This window comes from Mchenga conophoros, linkage group LG4, assembly GCF_057382185.1.
Source record: "Mchenga conophoros isolate Kocher_MC1m ecotype Shallow Benthic linkage group LG4, M_conophoros_male_GT1.1, whole genome shotgun sequence".
Lineage (NCBI taxonomy): Eukaryota > Metazoa > Chordata > Actinopteri > Cichliformes > Cichlidae > Mchenga > Mchenga conophoros.
The window spans coordinates 7,091,345-7,109,585 of NC_140529.1; the positions used below are offsets into that span (position 1 = coordinate 7,091,345).

General features: G+C 43.8%; 2 pseudogenes; one reads left to right on the forward strand and one right to left on the reverse strand.

The window, feature by feature from the left end:
- Window positions 1-18,241, forward strand: part of LOC146575428 (beta-1,4 N-acetylgalactosaminyltransferase 2-like) — a 56,447-nt pseudogene that overhangs the window by 17,188 nt on the left and 21,018 nt on the right.
- Window positions 16,661-17,908, reverse strand: LOC146575429 (uncharacterized; annotated as a pseudogene).

An 18,241-nucleotide genomic window follows, 5' to 3' on the forward strand; every position in this document is an offset into this window, starting at 1 on the left:
ATACAGCCTCGGCCACCACATCAGATCAATTGCTCTGGGCTCCTTTGATCGGCTCCATCACCTAGTGGGGGTGGGGGGTCATAGTTTGGTCCCGCCTTCAATGTTGTGATTGGTGTGGGGGCAGGGACAGGCTTAGGGCGTCGGGGGGTTCCCCGGAGGCATCTTCCTTGGGGGGCTCAACCCGGGGTAGCGGTCATGTCCGGTTGGGGGCCTTTTTCTGACCATTTCCTCGTGGCTGCGTGCAGCGGGGCTAGGGGAGGGTCTGTGGTGATGGACGTGGGTTACTGACCTGGTAGCCTGTCTGCCCCTGGGTGGGTCCGGGATGGGCGTGAGGGTCTGGGGGCGCTCCATCTCTGGGCCGGGGCCCTGGCTGGGCCTCGGGGCCTTGGGTCCTGGTTTGTGTGTTGCTGGGGTTGTGGGTGGGTGGGTGCATGGGAGCCCATCCCTGGCGCAGGGTGCTGCCGGCGTGTCGAGTCGCCTGTGGGGCTCTTCAACCGGTGGGGGAGATTGTTACACCTTGCAGGAGCTTTCTTCCCCTCAGGAACTCTCTGCAGTAGGGGGAGATACAGGAGAGGTGGAGGAAGATCTCAGCCTGGGCGTCTATTGTCTCATGTAGTCTGGAAGACGAGTGGATGGTGGGGTGGGTGCAGTTTTCTCTGTGGTGGGGTTGGGTGGACTGTCCCGGGCTCTGTGGGGCCGGGGGGCGCTGCTGCGCTGGGCCCCGGTCTGGATGGGCCTGGGCCCCCCTTTCCCTGGCGGGTCGCGGAGTGTGGGAGTGCCTACTGGGGTCAGCGGGGGAGCTGGCCCCAGGGAGGGGTCACCTGCCCCTCCCTTCCTTCCCTCCCCATCTCCAGCTGCCTCCCTCCTCCTGCTCCACCACAACCACCCACACATGCAGGGCCTTGGAGTAGGGGTATGTCACCAGGATGCAGAGGAGGCTACCCCCCCCTCTGTCCCCTTCTGGCTGCCTCTGCCTCAATTTTATCCCACAACTTAGACATTCACATTACTCACACCCTCATTACACATACATATAGGATCTTGGGGGTGGGCACGATACACGGAGTCCAAGTTACCATCAGGGTGTACGCCTCACCCCTGGCGTCGTTGCCCACCTCTCAATTTTAAATACATGTAGACATTGAGGGCCAGCAGGAGGGACTATGCGCTTACCTGCTGCTCTCTGGCAGGTAGCTCTATGCCCTCCTGGGTTTTAATTGCACCTTAGAACACACATGCATCAACACTACAATGAGCGGGTGGAGGGAGGTTTGGAGTCTTCTCTCACCCCCATTCTCTGCGGCCTACTGGAGCGGGGGGGCTAGGAGGAGTGGGCCATCCGACTGCGGTCTGGAGTGTGGAGCCTTCCTGCTGCTGCGGAGTCGGGGCGGTCTGCCTCTCCCCACCGCAGGGAAAAGGGTAACACCACCTGGGTCTGGGTGCAGTTCCCCCCTCCAGGGGCGGGGGTACCTAGACCCGGTTAGTAGAGTACGCTTGGGGAGTGTGATCGTGTATACAGCGTCCCTTTATGTCTGTCTCCACGTCGGTTGAGTGTGAAGTACATATGAGAGCATGAGGGTGGGAATGGATGTTTGTGTCTGTGTGTGCCTGTATGTCTGTGTCTATATGTCAGGTTGGGTATCAGACGCCACCTCTCTGGGGACATCTCGGGCCCTCCAAGGTTTGGAGGCCTATCTCCACCCACCACCACTTCCCCTGCCGGTGGCGGACTCCCTCAGGTATCGGTGCGTTGGTGGTTCTTTGTATCTGGGGGTGGGTGTCCGGGTACACACCGGCTCACTCCTTGGCGGCCGCTTATTGGGGCTCGCTCGGGCCACTTTGGAGGTGGGGTGCCCCCGGCCTCTCGGCCTGGGGCTCGGTCACTCAGGCACAGCTGGCTGCCGGCGGAGCTCACGGGCGCGTCACTGCAACTCCCCCTGGCTTCTGCTCCGCGGCTGCTGAATGAGCTCTCATCTGGGACTCTCCTTAGCTCTTACTGGGACAGTGGCGCGGCTGCCCCTCTGTGGGTCTTCCTTGGTCTCTTGTGTTCTGGGTGCCTCTGGATGTCTGGAGTTTTGATCTCCTCCATACCTGCTTGATACCATAGAGGACAGGGCTGTGGCTCCCCACACTCTCTAGCAGATCATTACATGGAGAAACCTTTGGAATGCAAGCATGCTGATCCACACAGGTATGCACACAGGTGTACACACGGGTATTCACAGATGCGGACTACAGCTTTCTTGGCTGCTGCCTCAAAGCACACTGTGCGCTGTCTATCTTGCGTGCTGCACAATATCATTTACTATTTAGTAACTATTGATATCTATGACTAGCTAGTTTATTGTGATGGTGCTTTTTTATTATTATTATTATTATGTTGCTCTTTGTTGTTTGCTGTCTCCCCTGTTTTTTTTGTTTTTCTTTCTCTCCATACAGGTGACCCAGGAGTTTTTTTTTTTTTTTTTTCCTCTCTTCCCCCCCTTCTCACCGTCTCTTCTCCCCTTTGGTTTTCTTTCTTCCTCTCCCCCTCTTTCTTTCATTCTTTCCCCCTGTCCTATTAAAAAAAAAAAAGGATGACAAAGGATGAACTGAAGCTCCGCCATCACGTGATGTCACATGCTGCTGTTTCTGATGTCACTTCCAAAAAAAAAAAAAAAAAAAAAAAAAAAGTTACACACAAATTTACGGTACACGTTTGCAAAGATTATTTTAAGCTTATGGATCATATGGTATGCATTCATAGCCATTTTGGGTGTAAATATCTCTCCATAGTAATGTAGCATGGGGGACATGCAGGCTCAGCAAACACATGGATGTGGGGTACATGTAGCCGCTGCACAGTGGAGTCTGGGTGGGAAGCCAACTGTGTTGGTGTGAAATGTAGGATACATCTGGGCACCGCAGTGTGTGACCCAGGCAAGGATGCTGTGGGCAGATCAGTTTTGGTTGTAGACTATGGGCTCAAATTGTACAGGTAGAGCTGCTCCAAAAACCCACAGAGCCTAGCAGCCAGCGCAAGAAATTCTGGATCCTTTGCTTTTAGTTAGCAGTTAGCATTAGCAGCATATCCTGCGTCCGCACTGTGACTCACAGCAATGGTCCCGGGTCAGCCCTGACTTTGTGTTAAACTAATCCTAAAGTAATAATGGTATTTCTAACCACTGATATACCACAACTTTATCCTTTCAACAGCTGCTGAAAGTTATTGGGACCTAACTGCTATCGGATATTTATATAGAGATCCTCCAGCTTCAAACTGTATTACCCTTCAAGGACCTGCAGTTCAAAAAAGCGCCCTGCCGACAGCCAAACCCATCTGTTCTCTGATTGGATTGTTAAATTTGTGATTGACATGACATTGACCAATCAGATGAAAGAAAGAAAAATAGGGTCAAAATTCGTCATTGTAACTTGCAGTTTCACACGTTTTTTTTGGGCTAAGTCCACACACAAATCTTTTTTACACACACAAATTCTTTTCACACATACAAATCTTTTTTACACATACAAATCCTTTACAAGTACAAAAGTGATTTACAAGTACAAAATATTTATGACCACAATTTGAGCCCATAGTAGACAACTCCAGAGGAGAAAATCACGTCCTGTTTAAGGAGCCAGCTCAGACTTATAATAATAATAATTCACAAACCAAAAGCTCAGTCTTGATGACCTGCTCTGACATTGGAAGGAAAGAAGGTGATGCGTGGGTTTGCTCACTGTGGAAACAGAGTTAGGCTTTGTTTTTGGTTTCCCCCCCATTTCCTCCCTGTTGACATTCTGAGCTGGAGCTTCTGCTTCAACCTGTGGTGGAGTTCCTGGCAGCTCATTCCTTCCTGCACCTGTTCTTAATGAAGGAACCCATATTTGAGGGGCCGACAGGAGCCACAGTCCTCTGCCAGATAATCCTCTCTGCTATGTCAACAGTTAACCCTGTCTTGTTTTTGTTTAACCTTAGTATATTATTGCCATTTACCCAGATTTTCTGCTTTCCACACAGGAACTTGTCTGAATTTACTGTTGGAAATTGGTTTGCTTAAACCTCATGTCACCTGTGCACTGTGGATGCTGCTGGGACCATTCCCTTTAGCCTGCTAGCTGAAACCTGTAAAGAAGGAAATCACCAGCTAACCACCTCCCTGCCCACTCTCTCTCTCTCTCTCTCTCTGTTCCATTCCAGGATCCGTGGACCGACCACGGCTGGACCCGTAAACCTTGCAAATTCTCTCTCATTTTTTAACAAATAAATCAGGTTTATGGTCAAGTAGAGGTGGCGCGTTTGCAGTCTGCTCCAGTCCGGGGATTGCCTGTCTGTCTGTAGTGAGCTCTGTTTTCAGAGTGACGCGGTTTGTAAAGAATGTGGTTCAACAGTTTGTGGAAAAACTCTTGCTTGTGCCTTTAGTGAAACTCAATCAGACAAAAGTGGTGCAGTTTCTAGACGTGGTTTTCACATCTTTATTGATGCACCAGACAGATAATATATTTACGAAACATTTGGTGGTAAATGTGGTAGGCTGTTCTGAAAAACAGGATCCATTGTGGTTGCAGTATCATTCGCATGGTTCAAATGTGCTGCATGCAGATGAAACAGAAAATGTCAGTGAAATGTGTTTCTCCCTTTTAATTCATTTTTCCTCATGGGTGAACATTAAAGAAATCATATGTTACATTCATATGTGAATCCAGGAACTTGCTGTTTATGTAATATTGTGAGGATTATTAATGTCTGATAACAAACAAAGTGTTTTATGAAGTTACTTTTATTTTCATGCAATACAATGTGATTTTTATGAGATATTCAGAATCTTTGATGCAGTTGTTGACATATATTATAAGCACATAAGCTGATAAAATCAGATATACCAGTGTTAAGCTAGTGCTGTATCAACAGTCTGATGAGGATCCCACCCCGATCAGACTGTTTTTCGTTAACTACACCCCCTCAGTCACTGTACACAAGTGTCCAGCCCCTGAACTCTTAAGAGGTTTTTTCAAAACTCAGGCTGTTTGATTTCGTGGCTCCTTAATGTCTTGGATATTTATGCTGAATAAATGAGATAAGAGTGAAACTTTAGAAGGAAGAAATGGTAAGACATGGATCATTTCTATACTGTAGCCAGTGGTTAAATATCATAGTTTTGTTCATTCTGTTACCATTAACACAACAATAAAATTTCAATGACATATGACATAAATATACATAAATAAATGTAAATGTGAATTCAGTTAATTATGATATTAATTATAATGTTAATTTATTTTCATCTCTTATATGACTACTCCTGATTTCTGTCCAAAGAAATAAAAAGTATATAAATAAGAGTTTTGTTGTAGATATCATCCACGTGAAAGTTAACACTAAAAGAAAAAGGGAAACATTTGTGCAGACAAGGGCAGATGATTATATATTATATTTAGTTTGATTAATATTTTCTTCAGTGCCACATGCCAACATAATGGAGCAGTTTCCAGGGGGGTTATGACCCCCCCAATAATCAGACCCAACCAATATAACCCCCCCAGTAAAATTATGAATTATCTTGCATAAATAGGCTGTTGATTTTCTTTACTCGTTTCAGCTATTACCAGCAAAACAGTTGCATGTTTAATCATCTGGCAATTTAAAAAGATTTATTTATTTATTTAGACAGAGATCTTGACCCCACCAATGTTCAGCACAAAGTTACGTGCCTTTTAGTGAAACTATATAAATTTGATACATCAAAGGCAAAAGACAAAGTGTAGTCATTTTGTTGCGCTGTGAATATTTTTTATATAAATGTAAGGGGAGTTAAAATGTCAGGATTTTTAGATGTTCGAACATTGTCTCAGATTTCAGTGTGTGAAAAAATGCTTTTCAAGTTGGTTGATGCACCATTTTTTAAGAATATGTGTATTAAGTATTGATATATGAAGCAATCACTCTTGTGTCCAAATTTATTACTGCAAAATTTTTATGTAAATGCATTGGGTATGCCAGATATTGACTCTCCCTATACCAGATGCTGACTTTGCATCTTTAGTACTAAAATAAATAAAAATAATCTGCCACCTGACAGCTGTTGGGGGCAGGAGCATTAGAACTGCAATCTTTGCCCTTAGGTCCTTTGCTAGCAAACTGTCTACAACGTGAGTTTGTGTGTGTGTATGTCCGCAGATGTCATTGAGTAGCACAAGGCTCCAGCTGGTGGCTGTTACTCTGATCATCCTGATGGTTTTCTATGTCATATATTTCTCTAACGTTAATGAAAATCTGTTCAAGTTTTCCAGCGCAACAAAACTAAGGTAATAATTTGTATGTGTGTGTGTGTGTGTGTGTAAATCCCTCCTCTTGTATATTTGGCAGTGTTTGAAAGTGTTTTCATTAAATTGCCTTTAACACACACCACACGCACATGTAGAGTGCTTTGTATGACCACTTTGTGTGTTTTTGTTGCTGACCAGAGGTGAAACTGCATTTTATTTGAGGAAAGTTGGTATACTTCTATCCAGATGAAGCAACAGTCTTGTTACCCTTAATGCATCATTAAAATACTTTTTAGACTAGTCTCCCAAATTCCCATAAAATCTGAACTACTTGATTTAAATGACAATGTGATATAGAAGAGAATTTTGACCCTTTAGGAGTTCTGTATTTCCTTTGTTCTTCAGGTCAGTTTCTCCTAGGAACTTTTCATTGGCTCATCAATGTACCTGCCCTAAAGGCTCAGAACTTCTTAAAGATTATATAGCCAAGGATCAATACGAAGAGCTTGTTAAACGGCGAGCTAAGGACCTCCAACAGTACAAAACCAGGAAGAGGGTGGATGAATGAATGTTGTGTACTTTAACAGTAATGCAATGGCATTTGTAACTGAACATAATCAATTGGTATCTTTGTAAACTGTAATTAATGTAGACACATTTGGCATTAAATATTACGCTTTGGGAGTGAGAATGTGTTGCACTTCAACAGCAGAGTTGCTTCGCTTGGTGCCGTCGTGCAGTCTGTCAGCGTTAATCAGAATCAGAATCAGAATGGGGTTTATTGCCAAATGTTGAGCAGGTTTACAACATTAGGAAATTGCTGCGGTGCTTCAGTGCAAACATAGTGTCATAAATAGCACTTAAATAGACATGGAAAAAAATAAAAGTAGGGATAAGAATTAATGCTGACAGCACTAGTAAAAAGGTGATACCTGTTTCTATATCTACCCACATTTCATCTCTTCATCAGGATGGTGTCTGCTGAACTATCCAGACTGCTGTTTGCTTCGCCTAACTCTCCTCTGCAGTATCCTATTCAAGGTTATATAGTACAGCCTTTGACCTCTACTCTCATACCAGGTATGCCAAGCCTAATACAGTGGGGCAAAAAAGTATTTAGTCAGCCACCGATTGTGCAAGTTCCCCCACTTAAAATGATGACAGAGGTCAGTAATTTGCACCAGAGGTACACGTCAACTGTGAGAGACAGAATGTGAAAAAAAAAAAATCCATGAATCCACATGGTAGGATTTGTAAAGAATTTATTCGTAAATCAGGGTGGAAAATAAGTATTTGGTCAATAACAAAAATACAACTCAATACTTTGTAACATAACCTTTGTTGGCAATAACAGAGGTCAAACGTTTACTATAGGTCTTTACCAGGTTTGCACACACAGTAGCTGGTATTTTGGCCCATTCCTCCATGCAGATCTTCTCGAGAGCAGTGATGTTTTGGGGCTGTCGCCGAGCAACACGGACTTTCAACTCCCGCCACAGATTTTCTATGGGGTTGAGGTCTGGAGACTGGCTAGGCCACTCCAGGACTTTCAAATGCTTCTTACGGAGCCACTCCTTTGTTGCCTGGGCGGTGTGTTTTGGATCATTGTCATGTTGGAAGACCCAGCCTCGTTTCATCTTCAAAGTTCTCACTGATGGAAGGAGGTTTTGGCTCAAAATCTCACGATACATGGCCCCATTCATTCTGTCCTTAACACGGATCAGTCGTCCTGTCCCCTTGGCAGAAAAACAGCCCCATAGCATGATGTTTCCACCCCCATGCTTCACAGTAGGTATGGTGTTCTTGGGATGCAACTCAGTATTCTTCTTCCTCCAAACACGATGAGTTGAGTTTATACCAAAAAGTTCTACTTTGGTTTCATCTGACCACATGACATTCTCCCAATCCTCTGCTGTATCATCCATGTGCTCTCTGGCAAACTTCAGACGGGCCTGGACATGCACTGGCTTCAGCAGCGGAACACGTCTGGCACTGCGGGATTTGATTCCCTGCCGTTGTAGTGTGTTACTGATGGTGACCTTTGTTACTTTGGTCCCAGCTCTCTGCAGGTCATTCACCAGGTCCCCCCGTGTGGTTCTGGGATCTTTGCTCACCGTTCTCATGATCATTTTGACCCCACGGGATGAGATCTTGCGTGGAGCCCCAGATCGAGGGAGATTATCAGTGGTCTTGTATGTCTTCCATTTTCTGATGATTGCTCCCACAGTTGATTTTTTCACACCAAGCTGCTTGCCTATTGTAGATTCACTCTTCCTAGTCTGGTGGAGGTCTACAATCCTGTTCCTGGTGTCCTTCGAGAGCTCTTTGGTCTTGGCCATGGCGGAGTTTGGAGTCTGACTGTTTGAGGCTGTGGACAGGTGTCTTTTATACAGCTGATGAGTTCAAACAGGTGCCATTCATACAGGTAACGAGTGGGGGACAGAAAAGCGTCTTACAGAAGACGTTACAGGTCTGTGAGAGCCAGAGATTTTTCTTATTTGAGGTGACCAAATACTTATTTTCCACCCTAATTTACGAATAAATTCTTTACAAATCCTACCATGTGGATTCATGGATTTTTTTTTCACATTCTGTCTCTCACAGTTGAAGTGTACCTCTGGTGCAAATTACTGACCTCTGTCATCATTTTAAGTGGGGGAACTTGCACAATCGGTGGCTGACTAAATACTTTTTTGCCCCACTGTATATGCAACAGACAAGTTTACCAGTGGTCTGTATTGTTGTGTATGTGCTGTATATTCTGTTGTGGAAGTTTTCCATTTAAATAAAGCCTGCAGACGAGCGGTAGCTAACATTCTTTAATCAAAACACACAAAGAACAGACAACCAAGCTTGTGGAGAGCCTACATGACCGCGGGACAGACGGTCAGCAGAGTCTCTCTGAGCCTAACATGGCTCTCAGTTAAATACCTTCTCCAGGAACAAAAGAAAGTACACAGCTGCTTCACACCTTAAGGTTCACACTCCCTTGCTACCTCCCAGAGTCCTCGAAGAGACAAAAGACTCTTCCTGTGGAGTTGTCTGCTTCCCCCAACTTCCTTACTAGACCCCCACCATCTGTCTTACAGTATGGGTGTGGAACATGTTTAAATCTAGTGGCACCAAGGCATCATACAATAAAATAATGTGATTAATACATAAGTAAAAGAAATTCCTATACAATCCCTTTCTAGTTTATTAGAAAAATGGTTAATAAATGTTGATCTGAGACTAAATTTGGTGGTATTTCTCAGATTATTAAGTAAACTTTAATACCTCTGAATTAGAGTCATTAGTGAGTCAAATTAACATGCAATTTCAGGAATTTTCCACGTTTAAAACATAATTAAAAGATAATTAACCAAGAGTGATAATGACCAGCAAACTTATACCTCAGCAAATGAGATGGCAAAATTAAATCTGTATTACAGCCAACATATTCACAGACAAGACAGTTGCATGGGGGTTTTAAGTAATTCATGTTGATCATTTATGCTTCAAAAACGTGTCATGGAGTCTTCCCATAAAAGGACAATGTAAAAGTAATGTCATTTTAATTTCAGGTTTAGGGCTGCATGCAGAAAACAGAAGCAGCTACAAGGTTGGTGTTTCTCCCTCACAGCTAATATGAACTGTACAGGTTGGCTGGTTCATACAAGATGCCTCCTGAACATATACATTTCAAACATTAAGGGCCCTGATTCCCTGATTTTGTGATCAATGTGTGGGGCTGACTTTAATTCAGCTTTAGGATAAATGAAAGAAAAAACACAAACCTCATTTATGGTCTGATGTACAGTATAAACTAGCATCTTTCTTTCCATCTTCAATAGGTATTCCAATGTTACACTGACATAGCATAATTTCATACACAGTTTATTTTTTTTGTAGACGACTGTATAGGATATTCTGGGGTAGGCATGGATATCAATAAAGTATCCATTATTATTATTATTATTATTATTATTATTATTATTATTATTATTATTATTATTATTATATTCTGAGTGCTTTTTAAATTTATTCAGGCCTTTCTTTTGTAGGTATCTTTAAGTGTGTCTAAAGGCATCCTGACCACAAATATTACACCTGAACAGACAATCATCAAAGGTGAGATTTAGTAAATAAGTGACTATATTGTAGGGGGCATTTTTGTTGGATTGGTTTTTGGACCACACGCCAGATTAGCAGCAAGGGTCAGAACTTTTCAGCCATGTGGAGAAGAAAAACAATCTCTTACAAATATGAAATATAAAACATTTACAGCAGTCTTGTCATGGGCTGGGTCTGGGACCCAGCATTTTCTCTTCATTTTGCATTATTGATATGTACTGTAGAAGACATGCTAAGTTCTTGTTGTTTCTATCATTAGTTTGGATTGAGTTGTTTTGTATTTTGAAATTCTTTAGTCCTTGTTTATCTAGATCCTGTTGTGTCATCACCCCTTATGTTCCAGTCTCAGTGTTGGGAAGGTTACTTTTAAAATGTATTCCATTACAGAATACAGATTACATGCCCCAAAATGTATTCTGTAACGTATTCCGTTACGTTACTCAATGACAGTAACGTATTCTGAATACTTTGGATTACTTAATATATTATCATGCTTTTTACAACAACGTGAATGTACTATTGCTGTGTGATTTATTACTATTACTGAAGGTCCGCGACTCCGAACTGTAGTAAAGGGACCTCTGACTAATACGGCGGGGTCCCTGTCGGCTCGTAGCCGAAAAATAGCTTTACTTTGTTGTGTGGGTCAACTTTTCTTGCGAGAGACAGAGAGAGGCGTTGAAAGGCTGCTCCAACGGAACTTATTGTTTCGGAGGAAAACACGAACACGGTGTACAGTCGAGTCTTAATAGCTTACTTACAACTGGGCTCGTCAGGCACTCTTCTTGGCTGAAGTGGTTATTATTATATTTACATGCTTCCAGCTCCCGTTTTTGCTCGATGACAACTCGTACTTTGCCTTTTTCTCCCTCCCTCGCTCACAGACACATTAACGTGTATGGCAGTTGGCAACCCGTGAGAACTGCTCACGGACAAAACAATAAAACAAAAACATCACATCAAAATGCGCTCTTGTACGTAATGTCAATCAATCAAAAAATCCTTAATTACAGAAAATAAACCATTTAAAATACACAAACCTCGTGAGCTGACATCCAGGAGGTGCTAAATAGTCCTTTATGGCCTTATTGCCTTATCTTCCATCTTCTTCATCAATTATTTCACTCTTTAAACAATATTTTCTCCATGTGTGGAACTAACTGTGAGTTGCAGCATGCAGACACCATGTGCGCTAGCAAAAGAAAAGTTGGCTGGGTGGAGACCCAAACAGCAAAGCTGTACCCTACACAGTTCACCACCAGAGGGCGCAAAGGAACAAAATCCAGACATACAGCTTAACAAATATCAAATGCAACAAACATCAAATGCAAAAGACCGTTACACTCCCACCAATCACTTGTGATTAAAAACTATGAACCTATGAACTAATGAACGGCTTTTGAATGAACTATCGTGAATTATCCTTTAAGCAGAGTGCGGTGGAGAATCGTTTTCCGCTTCCATCAGAATGACTGTCTTCTGAATGGGTCTTTCCAGGTGCACAGGTTTGGAGGTACGTTTTCCTGCTCTATCCAGGGTTGGATCACTCAGCAGCAATTTCACCTTCCTCACTTTTCCATCCTTTCCAGGATACACTTCAATGATCCTTGCCAACTTCCACTGGTTGCATGGAGTTATCTCATCCTTCAGGAGGACAACATCATTGATCTTAGCATTTCTGTGCTCTTTGGTCCACTTCTGTCTGCCTTGAAGATTTAACAAATACTCCTTTTTCCACCTTGTCCAGAAAGTGTTGGCAAGTAGTTGAACACGACGCCACCTCTTACGGAGATAAAGATCTTCTTTCACAAACCTTCCTGGAGGTGGAGAGATGATTGTGGACTTCATGGTTAGTATGTGATTCGGTGTTAAAGGTTCTGGGTTTGATGGATCACATAGTTGGTCAGTAGTCAATGGTCTGCTATTAATCACTGCCATGACTTCATACAGGAATATCCTCAGAGAGGAGCTGTCGAGTTGTTTGGCTGATTGTTCCAGAATGGACATGAGAACACTTCTTATGGTGCGAATTTGTCTTTCCCAGACACCACCCATATGACTAGACGCTGGGGTGTTCATGAGAAACTCACAGTCCAGTTTCCCTAGCTTGGCTTGATCCATTTCCTTAAATGCTCCAATAAACTCATTTCTAGCGCCGACAAAATTCGTGCCTTGATCGCATCTTATCTGGCGAACTGTACCTCTGATGGCCATGAATGCACGTAAGGAGTTGATGAGGGAATCTGTAGAGAGATCGTCAAGCATTTCAAGATGCACTGCTCTGGAGCACATGCAAGTGATTAGCAAGCCATAACGCTTTAGCTCCTTGCGGCCTTCTTTGACATAAAAAGGACCAAAGCAGTCCATCCCACAGTAGGTGAATGGCGGTGTGGTCTCCATCCGATCCTCTGGGAGGTCTGCCATCTTCTGCTGCTCTGTGCGCCTTCTGAACCTTCTGCATTTTACACATTTATAGATGTAAGATGACACAATCTTGCTGCATCCAAGAATCCAGAATCCATTAGCTCGAAGTTCATTCATGGTGATCCCTCGTCCTTGATGGTATGTCTTCTCGTGATAATGTTTGACCAGTAATGCCGACACGTGACTGTCTCTTGGCAGGATCGCAGGATGCTTGACATTGGGGTGCAAAGCTGCATGTGTTAAGCATCCGCCTACCCGAAGAATGCCTTGGTCATCAAGAAATGGACATAACTTGTGTAACTTGCTAACCTTGTCTTTCATCTGCATCACATCATGATGTTGCAAGGTTCTTATTTGCTGAGCAAAGGCTGTTTCTTGAACCATCTTTATGATTGTTAACTCTGCTTCCTTTCTCTCTTGTAGGCTACTGATGTCGTGTGATCTACTCTTGTGATGCTTTGCTTCTTTCACATAGCGCTTGAGTCTAGCAACTGCCTTAATCATCCTCGACCAGTGGGAAAACTTGTGTAAGCGATCTAACAGTGACCTTTGTTCCTCCCCTTGTATCTTGTGGACTTGAACCTTCTTAACCTCCGGGTCACTGGTTGATAACTCTCCCACCTTAATTTCTCCACTGGGTATGACCTTCTGCCAAAGGAGGTCTGGGCCTTTGAACCAGTTTGATGCTACAAGTTGTTCTGCTGTGAGACCTCTTGAGGCGTGGTCCGCCGGATTATCTTCGGAAGGTACATACCTCCATTGGGTTGAATCTGTACTTTGTTTGATGCGTTCCACTCGGTTTGCAACAAACACATGAAATCTTCTGGCTTCATTGCTGAGGTATCCGAGTACCACCTTCGAGTCAGTCCAATACCTTTCTTCTGAAATTTCCATTTCCAATTCCTTTTTCAGCATGTCACCAGTGCGCACAGCAACAACGGCCGCCGACAACTCAAGCCGAGGTATAGTTGTGACTTTGGTTGGTGGAACTCTTGATCTTCCCATCACCAATGGGCAGTGGACTTCACCAGTTGTGCTTACTGCTCTGAGGTAAGTGCACATTCCATATCCAGATGCACTTGCATCAGAAAAATGATGAAGTTCGTAGTGGTGTGCCTTGAAGCTCGAAGGAATGTAGCATCTGTGAACCTTTACGACCGCAAGGTTTCCCAGGTCACGCAACCAATACTCCCACTGAGGTCGAAGTCTGTCAGGTAAGTTATCATCCCAACTGAGTTTATCTCGACACATTTGTTGCAAGATCTGCTTTCCCAGCAGAATGAAAGGTGACACAAACCCAAGTGGATCGAACACAGAGGCGACTGTGGCCAATACTCCTCTTCTGGTGAGCGGTTTTTCCTTAACAACTACTCTGAACTGAAATTGATCTGATGCCACACACCATTGTACGCCAAGTGCTCTTTCCATATGTACTTCACCGAGTGCCATATCTAGCTCTTTGGGAGCTGCAGCGCATTCTTCTTTCGGAAGCGAAGCTAGAACTTTGGTGCTGTTTGAGATGAACTTGTGCAACCGAAGTTTGCCCATGCTGCAGAGTTTGCGTGCTTCATTAACCAGCTGTATTGCCTGATCTTCAGTGTCAACACTTGCTAGTCCGTCATCAACATAGAAGTTGGTGAACTTGATGGTTTCTTCATTAAAACTTCCTTCCCCTTCAGCTGCAAGATGCTTGAGGCCATAGTTGGCGCAACCTGGAGAAGATGCTGCTCCAAATAGGTGTACCTTCATCCTGTAGACAGTGAATGGAGTTTCAAGGTCACCGTTCTCCCACCACAAGAACCGTAGGTAATCTTGGTCACAAGCATGCACATGGAATTGGTGGAACATGCGTTCGATGTCACACATGAAAGCCACTGGGCCTCTTCGGAAGCGACACAAGACTCCGAGCAAGGTGTTTGTTAGCTCTGGACCAGTGAGGAGATGGTCATTTAAGGAAGCGCCTTGGAACTTGGCAGAGGCATCAAAGACGACACGAATCTTTCCGGGTTTTTGTGGATGATACACACCATGGTGTGGGATGTACCAAACTGGTGTCTTATCAATGTCTTGCTCTGTGACCCTTTCAGCATCTCCATGGGCTAGGATCTCATCCATGAATTTCTTATAGTCCATGTAGTACTGCTTGTTACTCTTGAGCCTTTTTTCTAAACATTTGAGGCGATGAATAGCACATGCCTTGTTGTTTGGCAGGTTCGGCCTTTCACTCTTAAATGGGAGTGGCATTTCAAAATGACCATCCTCCTTGTGCCTAATGCCGGCTTTCATCTTTGTTAAAAATTTGAGATCTTCTTGAGAGACCTTTGTGTCTTCTGGTGCTTTCTCAACAAAGTCAGACTCCAACATCTTTAGGACCTCTGTGGGAGAGATCATTTCCTTTATTTGAGTTCTGTAGACATAGTGAACCTTGTTGGTGAGATTTGAAGAGGGATTAATGTCAGGCACCACTTCCTTCACAATGACTTGGTGACTTATTCCGAAGGCGTCTCCATAATCGAGACATGGATTGCCATAACCCACAATACTCCATCCCAGATCAGTTCTTTGTGCAAACGGCTGATTTTCCTTTCCAGACACAACCTCACGAGGAACAAGTCCTTGGGGGCAGTTGTACCCAATCAGCAGACCAACATCACAGCTTTGTAGTGGAGCGATCTCACTGGCAATGCACTCAAGGTGAGACCATGCCTTAGCTGTTGCAGGCGATGGAATGTGATCTCGGTTTGCGGGAATAAAGTCTCTGGCATACGTCACTGGTAGGGAAATGGTCTTATTTGAGTAGAACCCTCTGACTTGTAGACCTGAGAGCTTGCGACAGGACACAACTGTGTTTCTTGAAGACATGGTAGTGAGCTTTAGCTGAGTCGATTCACCTTTGATATGCAGAGCTTGTGCCGTTTCTTCAAGAATAAAGGTCGTATCGCTCTGTGTATCAAGGAGCGCGTACACAAGAATTTCATGCTCTGGCTCACCTTTGGTTGACACCCATACTGGAATAATGGAAGATGTGTGAGTGTCGTCAACATTCTGCGTGACTCTGTTAGAAGTTGCTTCACTTGTTGTTGGTGTGACACTGTTGTCTTGTGAGACATCTGCGTTCGTTTGTCTTGTCCTGCCACTGTTCTTATGTGGATTTCTCCTTGTTCTTTCTTCCTTCGTGCGATTGTCATGAAGACATGTTGGATGTCTTTTATTACATGTGTCACAGGTTTCTCTCCCTTCACAATCCTTGGAGCGATGACCAGAGTTCAGACAGCCAAAACATAACTTCTTGTCTTGAACAAACTTTAGTCTCTCAACAATGCTCTCATTTATGAACCTTCTACACTTAAGTAGGCTATGACCCGACCTTTCACAGTACACACAACTAGCACTAACAGTCCTTTCATTTGAGTTAGTTGCTAGCACCTTTGCTCCATTGCCTCTGTTCCTTGTGGTTTTTGCCCCTTCAGTATCACTTGGCTTCAGAGCAAAGAGAGATGTTATGGGATTACAGGCAATTATGGCTTCCCGTGAGATGAAATCTACAAATTGGCTGAAGCTTGGAAAGGTGTGAGTCTCTTCTTGCACTTCTGTAACCTTTCTGTTCAACCTTGAAGTAAGCCAATCTGGAAGTTTTGCGAGCATTTTTTGGTTTTCATTGCAGTCATTGAGCACTTCAAGCCCCTTCATTTGCGACATGGCTGTCTTACAGCAGCAAAGGAAGTCAGCAAATGCTTGAAGTTCCATACTGCCTTTAGAGCTTATCTTAGGCCATGCGTCAAGTTTGTCTCTGAAGGCCTTTGCTACTAGGAAGGGATTGCCATACCTCTCTTCGAGAACTGTCCATGCTGCATAGTATGCAGACTCTGTGCCAAGCGGGAAGTAGCCTTCTATTGCCTTCCTTGCAGGTCCACTTACATATTTCCTCAGATAATAAGTCTTCTCTTCAGTTGGTATATTTTTCCTGTCAATCAGAGTCTGAAAGGAAATTTTCCAATCATTATATCTGATAGGGTCGCCACTGAATATTGTTGGCTCTGGTACCGGAAGACGACTTGCATTAAGAGACACTGCAAATGCCTTGACCAGATCTTCTGTGTTCACCTCTCGGAGCGGTGTCACATTTCGTGGCGAGGAACATATGCTGGTCATTGTTTTCAGACTTGACTTCATTTTTCTTATCAGATCTGTGGTGAAGTAGGTTGTATATTTCTTCATCTGAACATTCACTTTGTTCATACACCCGCTGTCGAGCCTTTGCTGCATTCAGCTTTTTTACAGTCTCAAGTCGCTCTACTTCTCTGCGCTTAGCTTCTAGAGCCTTTTGTCTTTGTGCTATTTCTGCTTCTTGCCTTTCAATTTCCTTCATATGGATTTCTTGTTCAAGCAGAACTTGGAGAGCAGCCTCATTTGCTGCAACTTCAGCAGCTGCATCTTGTCTTTTAGCCGAGAGCCGGCTGGAGTGTCTAGAGGAAACCCTCGAATGAGAAGAGAGCTTAGTGTGGTGTGACTTAACACTCATCCTGTCTGAGGCTTCTAACTTAGGCATAGACTCAGTCTCCTTCCATTTTTCATCCCTTTGACTTTTCACATCTGAGGCTACGGATTTAGATGAAGACTCAGTGTCCTTCCAAAGTTCTTCATCTCTTTGAACCTCCGCACTACTTGGGCTTGGACACTTTCTTACAGATTCAATAATTGTCTTTGTTATGGCTTCACACGTATCCATCCTTCGTCTTGTGTCACTATCTGGAGATTCAATACGTCTCAAGTCATCATAGGCTGCATTCACATCCTTAGAAGCACTCAAAACCTTGGAAACATGTTCTTGTAGCAGATCCTTTGAGCATTGACCATCTATAGCTCTTTTGGCATCCTTAATGACAACCTTCCACTTCTCATAGCGCACACTGAAACGATGTGCAGCCTTCTTTATGTGCTCACCGTACAGTTCTTTGCCCTTTTCCGTCAATGTACGGACTCGTTGGCTCTGTCGTGCTCTTTGTGAGGTAGTAGAAACATCATCAGCTGTGCCTTCAACTGCTTGTAGTTGCTCATCTGCAGAGAGTTGTTCCACATCACCCTTTTCACTGACTTCTGGATTAGCCTCAAACTCTGCCATCGTTGGAGGGGTTTGGGTTTTTTGTGTATCTTACTTAGACTCAATGTAAAGGTGCAGCAGCTTAAATTTGATTTGGTAGTTGAGGAGCAAATGAATATTAATCTACATTTACTGTTACAACTTTAAAGCACAGTAATTACTATTACTCCTTAAACATCACTTAACGTGTATACTTAAGTCACATTACATATCTTGTCCAAGCCAGTAATACTGTTTCATACAGCAACTGCTGAAGCCCACCATATGCACAATACACAGGTTACTCATCACAACATTAACTTAACACTGTATGAATATCAGTCACTTGAACAGCAGAAATGTAAACAATGAGAA